This window comes from Plecotus auritus, assembly GCF_963455305.1.
Source record: "Plecotus auritus genome assembly, chromosome: 9".
In the NCBI taxonomy this organism is placed as follows: domain Eukaryota; kingdom Metazoa; phylum Chordata; class Mammalia; order Chiroptera; family Vespertilionidae; genus Plecotus; species Plecotus auritus.
This window is the reverse complement of record NC_137783.1, coordinates 113,943,541-113,953,378: the sequence shown is the minus strand read 5'-3', so window position 1 is coordinate 113,953,378 and position 9,838 is coordinate 113,943,541.

The window sequence follows — 9,838 nt, the reverse complement described above, 5'->3', positions numbered from 1 at the left end:
CATTAGAATGGGTCAGTCTGCTTCATGTTCTGTCTGTACTCCCCTGCAATGTTTTTTGAAAAATTTTCAGGAATTCAAGCTGCGAGCGGATGACTACGGAGCCTCCGTTAACGCTTTTGATTTATAGAAATTTTGTGAGGGGGACGGGAACGGGGAAGTGCTGGCCTGGAGGTCCGAGCCACCGCCATGTCCCAAGACTGAGAAACAGCTCCTGTCCTTCCACCACCCCTGGAGGACCCCCTCTTGATGGAACCTCCCCCTTATCCAGCTGCCCTGATTGTGGGTCCCCCTGAAGGCACCTGGTTTGTGTGCACCACAGGAATCAAGTAGACTGTTTAAACTCTGAGTAAATATCTAGTAGAAGTAAAAAACTCAGACTGTCTGATACATAAATGTAAGTGTGAGGGTCTGTCTGAAGTGAAAGCTACTTTATGCCATCTGGCTGTACACATGAGAGTATTTGTTATCTCTTTCTGTTGTTTAATTTGTTTAAAGACTGTGCACCTCCCTGATTTAGAGGGAAGACAGTAGAGAACTTTTAATTGCTTTTCCTTGATTTATAATTTTGCTGTGTTAGTTTAAAATTTTGGAATTCTAGGGTTAATTTGTGAAGGTTGCCAATCCAGAAGAGTAAACAAAGGCTTGTTGGGTTAAGATTAGTCATAATTAACTGCTTTGTAGGCTGTCTTTTCAGCCCTCCTAGCAAACAGAATCATGTCCCAAGAACTGCGACCTGCCTGCCCTTCCTGATAGATTTACAGTAGGTCTCTGGGGGAGGAAGACAGCCGAAAACTACTCCGGAGCAGGTGTGAGAAAGGGTAGAGGCAGTGGAATTCACTCTCAGCCTGCTGAGATAGAGAGCCCTAGACTAGGGGACAGGGGGATGGTTGGAGATATCAGAAGTGGTGAAGGTTGAGATCTTCTGGGGCCTTGGAGTAAAGAAGGGAAATCTGGGAGGGAGAGCAGCTGTTCCTTAAGTGTAAAAAGCCTGGTTATACAGGATCTCAGACTGCTTGCCTTATTTCCCCTGCTAAGGACACAGTAAATGGTTAATGCAGAAAAGGGGGGGCGTCGGCGGGGAGAGCAGGGAGAGATAGGTTTTTGTTGATCTCCTGGGCTGCTCTGCTGGTGTCCTTGGTTTCTTACTTATCTGAACTATGCTGGCAGAACACAGTGGATCTTCCTCTTCCCCGTTTTCTTCTTCTTAACCCTTCCAATACACATAAAGAAAATCTCATTGTCCGAGCCTGGCAGGGAGAGATTACTGGGTACTTCTTGGGCGGTGGTGGAATATTCAGCAAAGGAACTTTAAGATACAATATCTTTAATGTTACAACTAGTTTAAGTTTTAAAAATCTCTGCCTGTCAAAAAGAAATATTTTTGAACTAAATTAGACCAATACAATAGGTAGGTATATTTTCTTGAAAAAGTACATTTAAAGTGTGTTCATAAATGTTAATCTAAGAAATTCTGGCTGTTTATTTTTAGGAGTCATCAAAGGATTGAGTTTTCAAAGAATAAGGAATACTGAGTAGAAGGTCTGAGGCATGGTTATGCATTTTTAAAGGACATAGAAAGAAGGTTTAAAGGCTAATTTAGAAGTGTAAAAGTAATAAAGGTTGTGTATGTGATAAGAAGGAGAAGAGAAGTGTTAAAAAGAAATCAAATAATACAGACCAGTAAGCCAGGAAGAGTAAATAATTTGCATTTTGCCTCCCTAAACAGGGGGTAAATAGCTTATGCCAAAGTACTTAGGGAGGGACTGATAAAAGAAATCTAACAGTTACTATTTGTTCAGAAAATATTACTTTGGAAAGTCCATAAAAAGGACTGGCAAGGAAAATCCTATCTTAAAGCAGGTCAGTATATTTTTCTCCTTATACAATTCATCTGAAATTTGGCAATACTGAATAAATAAATCATGGCAATACATTTCTTTGCATAAATTCAATAAGACTGGTTTCCAATAGTGGTTTTATTAACCAGAAACTTTGACTGGAGTATCATGTTTTAAAGACCCCTGCCTGAACTCTGAATACTTGAAGCCAATAAGAGTGCCATGGAGAAAGTCTGGTATCCTGCTTGGTAGCCCTGAAAATAGCTGGTGCTAGAGCATCAGGCCCTTGCCCTACCATCACTGGCAGTTGGTCAGCGTACAAGGGGAGCAATAAGGGTGCCTCTGCATTCCTGCGGGACCGCCACGCACTCTGAGCCGCGACGAGTAGGAGGGCCGAGATGGGCCTTGAAGCCTAGGGCATGGACCCAGGTAGCTCCACTACAGGTGAGGACTTCACCTAACTCAGCAGATACTACAGGAAGGCCTGACGGCTTCTGGATGACTTGGCTTCCTGGCGTTATGGGGCATATTAAGATTCAATCATGAAATTCCGGCAAAGGCAGTCAGTTACCATTCTTGTTATGTTTATGCAAACAATCAGGCCAAATTAAATACAATAGATAAATTAGTCTTGATTTGGCTCTTTTGATAAACATGGGGGTAATTTTGAGGAGAAAAATTCTATTTCAATAGAAGTTATTAAAACTAAAAGGTTTTCTTTCCCTTCCACCAGACCATTTATTACAGCAGGGGTCCTCAAACTTTTTAAACAGGGGGCCAGTTCACTGTCCCTCAGACCGTTGGAGGGCTGGACTATAGTTTAAAAAAACAACTATGAACAAATTCCTATGCACACTGCACATATCTTATTTTGAAGTAAAAAAACAAAATGGGAACAAATACAATATTTAAAATGAAGAACAAGTAAAGTTAAATCAACAAAGTTACCAGTATTTCAATGGGAACTATGGGCCTGCTTTTGGCTAATGAGATGGTCAATGTCCGGTTCCATATTTGTCACTGCTAGTCGTAACAAGTGATGCAAGTGTGCATCAGTTAGTCTAGATCTGGTTGGAGATTTCAGATGTTTCATTCTGGAAGAAGTCTGTTCACAGACATAAGTGCTGCCAAAGATGGTTGCCATTTTGAGTGCATGGTTCCTGAGATTAGGATATGTCTCAGAGGGGAGAGATGCATAGAAATTAGGAAGGCTGCTTGACTTGAATGCGTCTTTCAGAGTCACAATTCTGCAGTTCAGCCAGTTCCATTTGGTAAATTGTATCCACATTTTCAATGTCAATAGAAAATGGGTTACGGAAAAGCTGTATGTCCTGTTCATGGAAATGAAGCTCTTTAAATCTAAATTGGAACTCCTTTTGCAACTTTTCCAGTGAATCCACACATGTTTTGTTTGGGAATGCAACCAATGGTTTTCCCGCTAACACATTTTGAGTTGTGGGGAGATGGCAGAAATTTTTCTCCTTCACTTGTTTGATGAGGAGGCCTAATTTTACTTCAAATGCTTTCACATGTGATTGCATACCACAGATGAGCTTCCCCTTTCCTTGAAGTTGCACATTGAAACTGTTGAGTAGCTCTGTTACATCTGTCAGAAAGGCAAGTGCCATTTCCATTCTGCATCATTGAGCTCTGGTACTTCTTTGTTTTTTGAAAGCAGAAAAGCTGTAATCTGTGGAAGTAAGTCATAGAAATGTTTCAAAACTCTCCCTCGACTCAGCCAGTGGACTTCTGTGTGGTACAGAACATCTTTATAGGCAACATTTAGCTCAGACAAAAATTCCTGAAATTGTCTGTGGTTTAGTGCATTAGCTCTAATGAAGTTAACACAAGATACCACAATTTTCATAACAGAGTCCCACTTCAGTGATTTACTATACAGTGCTTGTTGGTGGATGAGGCAGTGTATGGCTATTGGATGAGAATGGTTATGTTTGTCCATCTCTTGGTTAATGCGAGCAATTACTCCTTTCTTAGACCCCACCATGCTAGGAGCACCATCAGTTGTCACACTGGCTAGTTTAGCCCAGTCCAGCTCCAAACTATTCACAGTTTGGCAAACCTTTTCATAGATATCCTCTCCTGTAGTTGTTCCTTTGATGCTTTGCAGTGCAACAAGCTCTTCTGTGACTTCGAAATAGTCATTCGTCCCACGAATAAAAATTAGAAGTTGTGCAGAATCACAAACATCATTACTTTCGTTGAGTGCCAAGGAAAAATAGGAAAGTTTTTTTTGCGGAGTTTTGCAAATGCTGATGCAAATTGTCTCCCATTTCTTCAATTTTTCGTGTAATTGTAGGTCCTGAAAGACTCACTGTACTAAATAAATCAGCCTTCTCTGGACACATCTCTTTGGCAACAGAAAGAAGGCATTCTTTAACAAATTCTCCCTCCACGAATGGTCTGCCAGCACACACTATTAGCTTGGCAACTTGAAAACTTGCTCGCAGTGATGAAATATTTAGCTGCTTCTGCTTCACAAAAGTATTTTGCTGAGTTGTCAATGTACTTTTTCAGTTTTAATATTTTATCTTTTCTCACTTCTCCGACCAAACAATCATATTGATCTTTATGTTGAGTTTGATAGTGTCTACGCAAATTGTATTCTTTGAACACAGACACTATATTCTGGCATATCAAACACACAGCTCTTTCCTTGTACTGCATGAAAAAAGTAATCATAAGTCCACTGTTCTTTTAATATCCTACACTCCAAGTCAATTTTTCTCTTTCTTGATATCATTGTTTCCTAGGGATTCCAAATTGCTATTAGTAAAATACCAATATATATATACAGGGCTGCAAAAACAATATACCAGCAATAACTTTGCCCACACAGAGACATATAGACTGCACTGCCCATCAATGCAGTCTGATCAGTGCCCATCAGTGCAGTCTGATCAGTGTCCATCAATGCAGCCTTGCCAGTCCACATCATTTCAGCCTCACCAGTGCCCATATTGGTGGAACTCCGCTTTTACCTCAGGCTCACACTGGTGCGGTGCGGGAACCAGCACGATTACAGAGCCAGTTCCTCCACCACCTTTCCAGTTCACACTACCCTGTTGCGAACCGCACTGCGATCTGTGAACTCGCACAGGAATCTGATCGCATGGGTGAGAAGACCCATGCAATCAGATTCCACTGCAGGAAAAAAGAAGGCACGTGTGCCTTTTTTCTTCTGAATCTAATGCGAGTTCAGCCATACAAGCATATGGCTGAACTTGCACTGCTCAGAGATCACAACAGTATGAACCAGGACTTACACAGCACACAACATACAACATCATACACAACTGAATAGCAATCAAAATATAAATGCACTTACTGTCAATTAAATTGGGTTTCCTACTCCTTGGCTGTCTGCAGAGCCGGATTAAGTTCCCATGAGGCCCTAGGCAGATTACCAGTTTGGGGCCCCCATGCGATAACACTGACGGCTGACAATTTGCATTAATACTGAGCGCTGACCATTTGCATTAACACTGAGCACTTACAATTATCATTACCACTGAGCACTGACAATTTGCATTAGCACTGAGCGCTGACTATTTGCGTTATCACTGTGATGCAAACCCCCTAGAAACCACCCCCAACCAACTAACCAACTTTAAAAAAAGAAAGGCTCTCCTAACTTAAAAAAAAAGGCCCTACTAACTGCAAAATAAAAATAAATAGACCTCCTAACTTAAAAAAAAAATAAATCCTAACTTGTTCTTACCTCGGTCCTCAGGCAGCAGCAGGCTCTGCACAGGCAAACTCGTGACTCGTCGGATCACACCCGAGACTGAGAGGAGGAGTTGAGAGACAGAGAGAAGGAGGGGAGTCGGAGAGTGCGGCGCACATTCCACACATGCGCACTGCGGGCCCGGGACGAGTCGGCTGCTAAGCAGGACAGGCAGTGGCGGCAAAAACACCCAGGGGGCCAGATAAATGTCCTCGGCGGGCCGCATGTGGCCCGCGGGCTGTAGTTTGAGGACCCCTGTATTACAGTTTGTCTCCGCCAGGTCACAAGCCCACCTCCTTCTGTGCCCAGGCCTCATTGTCCCTCTGACAGACAGCAAGGATCTCTTGGCTCTGAGAGAAACTTCTGACCCGCCTCAGCAGGAAGTAGCTAGAAGAGCCCACCGACGTCCATTTTCCCTAAAAGAATTCAGAGCCAGGATCCTTGAGGTAATATATTAGGCAGTCAGACAGATATGAGCAGAGAAAGGACGATGGGCCAACTAGCACTACCAGATGTAATTAAGTCTTTCCATTTCTACCTATGTGAGACAAGGGGACTCCCCAAAAGCAAGAGGGAATGGGGCTGCACATAAAGCAGCCCAGGAGGCTGCCCTAAAACCAGTGGGGCCTCTACAGATTCTAGTGACTCTTCCAAACCCTGACCTACCCACCTCACCAGCTTATATGGAAACCCAGCCTAGAAAAGCTGAAATCCATAACCAATCTTTACTCAAGTTCTTACAGGATTTACAGTCCACCCAGAAAGCAGTCCAGAAGCATGTCTGATCCGGTCCATCCTTCCACCCTGGTGACTGTTTGGATAAAGAAATTTGCCATGCAAGGACTGACTCTTACCTGGAAAGGACCACCTCCACAACAGTCAAGGGCGATGGGATCCGGACGTGGCTTCATCACACCTGGTTTAAGACAGCCCAGGCAAAATAGAGAGTCCAAGACCCTTCAGACCCTCTAAAGATTAGTCCTGGCCCTCATTCCGGGCCCTTATCTTATAAACAGGCCCACTGACTTTATTCAGCAGAGAATTAATTCTATCAAGCTTGTAGTCATCATGGGTCAATATAACTCCCTTGCCAACAATGACCCAAAAGTGTCAATGATTTGACTCATGTACATAAAACCAGTGGGGATGTTAGAGAGTGGGAATTTCTGAGCATGCTTACTACCGGTACTACCATTCCAGAGTGGCCGTGGACTATGCCCCAGATAGAGTTGTCAGTGCTGACACCAGGCCAGGCCTTGAGATATGGTCTCATGGCCCCTTCCCAGCACATAGGCCTTCTTTCATAGAACACTGTCAGCTTTCTGAAGAACAGGATGACCCTGTAAATAGCATGGTCATCAATGGCATGATCCTGACGTTGCTTAGGAAAAACTGTTTTGTCTTGGGTTACTTGTTCTGCAAAAACAGGATGTGGTTAATGTGCTTAAAAGTCGTCCTGACAAATGGTAGGGGCTGCTCTCTGGACTCCTTGCATGGAGAAAGGCAGAGCAGTTGCCGGCTGGCCAGCCGGCCGGCCGGCCGGCTAATAAAGGTTCCCTAAGTTTAATTTGGTCTGGACTCCAGTGGTCGTTCACTCGCGTTTGCTCCACAACATAAGCAGTCCTACCTCAACCTACTCAAAAATGCATATTATTTGGTGTTGTTTGAGTTTTGAAAGAAAGGGATTTCTTGGGGGCTAAAAAGAGAAATCTGATAATGAGCCAGCTTCTTTACCCCTTATTAACAAAAGGATTTCATTCTCACTCCAAGCTCTGCACCTCATAAAACATCTCACACAGGGTCTGGAGTGAACACATTAGTTTTCTGGTACCCAGGATGTGGGCTCAGATCAGAGATTCAAAGGGAGGCAAAAGTAAAATGATGACTATGAGATTTGTGGGAGGCACACATCCTAATCTGTCCATGTGCACTCCACATAAAAACTCTCCACTTGTGGAGCTCTCCAATCCCCTTCAATTGTCAGCATATTTGTAGATCAAATATAGATTATACAAAAAATAACCCTACTGTATATCTCTGCATTTACCACCAGACCCCAAATCATCCTGTTCTCTTTGCTCAACTTTGAGAATGAAGAATGGGACAAACACTTGAAAAAAAATCTGGCTGTTTGTTATGGCAAAGGATACATTGAACCTAAAAAAAATTAGTAAGTCTACATATACTACTTACTCAAGAGCAAGAAATTGTCTGTATTTCAGAAGACTGGACCGGAAGGAAGGCAGAGGTCTTTAGAGGGCCCCCTGGGAAAGCACATGGGCATTTCTTTATTGTCAGCTGAACTCAGGGCGATAGAGCCATGCCCTGGGAACATGCTTCCCCAAAAAGGCTGGGCATGTTATCAGCTTGGCCTTCATTTCAGCCCAGGTGTCGTGACTTTGATATGTAAATCCAGTCAAGCACCAGGAATGCTCGGGCCTACTCAAGAATGCAAATAAGCTCCTTTGATCCTAAGTTTTGGTGATACTTCCTGGTAGTTGGGGATATATAAATAAATGCATGCGCTGCATGGGCTCGGGGTCCCTGTCCCTGTCTCTCCATCAGAAGAGGGCAGCGTCCCACCCGGCTCCCAGCTTTATAAATCTATCTCTGAGTCTGCGTTCTCCCTTTCTTTCTTTCTTTCTTTCTTTCTTTCTTTCTTTCTTTCTTTCTTTCTTTCTTTCTTTCTTTCTTTCTCTTTCTTTCTTTCTTTCTTTCTTTCTTTCTTTCTTTCTTCTTTCTTTCCTTCTTTCTTTCCTTCCTTCCTTCCTTCCTTCCTTCCTTCCTTCCTTCCTTCCTTCCTTCTTTCTTTCTTTCTTTCTTTCTTTCTTTCTTTCTTTCTTTCTTTCTTTCTTTCTTTCTTTCTTTCTTTCTTTCTTTCTTTCTTTCTTTCTTTCTTTCTTTCTTTCTTTCTCAATCCCTGGCCGCCTCCACTTAGAACTGGTTCGTTCATCTTTCATCTTTCTTTCTGTGCTGGATGCGGAAAAGGGAGATCCCCGCCATATCTGGCCCCCGCTGCATCTGGCCCCCCGCAGAGGTCAAAGGGAAAATTTAGATCAATTTCACACACACACACACACACACACACACACACACACACACACACACATTGTAATATCCACCTTGCAATCCTTGTTACATCAAAGATCATCCAAAGTGAGGAATTTACATATCCCTGTGTACATGCAGAGATGAGAGCAGATAATAATTGTCAAGAGAACCCATTTAGTTAATTTATTAATAATTTATTTTAACTTTTACTTATTTGGGGACAGATTTGGGAATAAAAATTCCAAAATACAAGGGGATGGTGGGAATATCTGTTGCAAAAATGATGCCCCTGCTGTCTCTTTGGAGGAGAACTGGCTTTTCTCTTGTTCTTGCAAACTTGCACCTCACTGCAAAAGTAAGGCTGACCTGGGCAACTAAACATTATTAAGAAATCCCACAATTGCACTTCTTACATTTATTTCATTTCTATGAATAACTATTTTTATTAAAAATGTTTAATGTTGGCATTGTTGCAGGTAGACATCCCCCTGTAACCTCCTTTTTCCCACATTCACCTTCCCCCGTCCTTTGGCTTACACAAGTTTATTGTCCATGTTCATGGGGTATACATATATGTTCTTTAGCTAACACCCTTACATTCTTTATCCAGTCACCCCCACCCACCTCCCCTCAGATACTGGCCAGTCTGTTCCTTCTTTCTGGTTCCATTTTATTCATCAGATTATTTTGTTCATTAGATTTCACAATTCTTTCATCAAGTTATTTTTATTTCTTAAATCAAAGCAAGAATAGTAAAGTTGAAAGTAAACTAATATGTATTCTTAAAATAATTTATTTCAGTCACAGTGAAAGGCAAACAAAAATGAATCAACAGCATACTTGATGACTAATTATGTGCTAGCCATGACAGAAGTTATTGAAAATATTTTGTGGTTTAATTTTCACACTAATACATCAGGTAAATATCATATTATTTTACAAATGTGAAACTGAATTGTGTACAATTTAGATTACTTGATCAAGGTTAATATGCAGTAACACCAGACTTTTAATAAAATTGTCAGTCACACACACACTCATACACACAGGCTTGTCTAACACTGGCAGAGCTGGAGTAGTCTAGACAGCAGCACAGAGATATCTGGGATCTGAAACATGAGACTTTGGTAAAAACTACCCTAGGGCCCCTGAAAGCAAAACATGTTTCATGAGACAATGACACAGCTTAGCTTTCTCAATAACT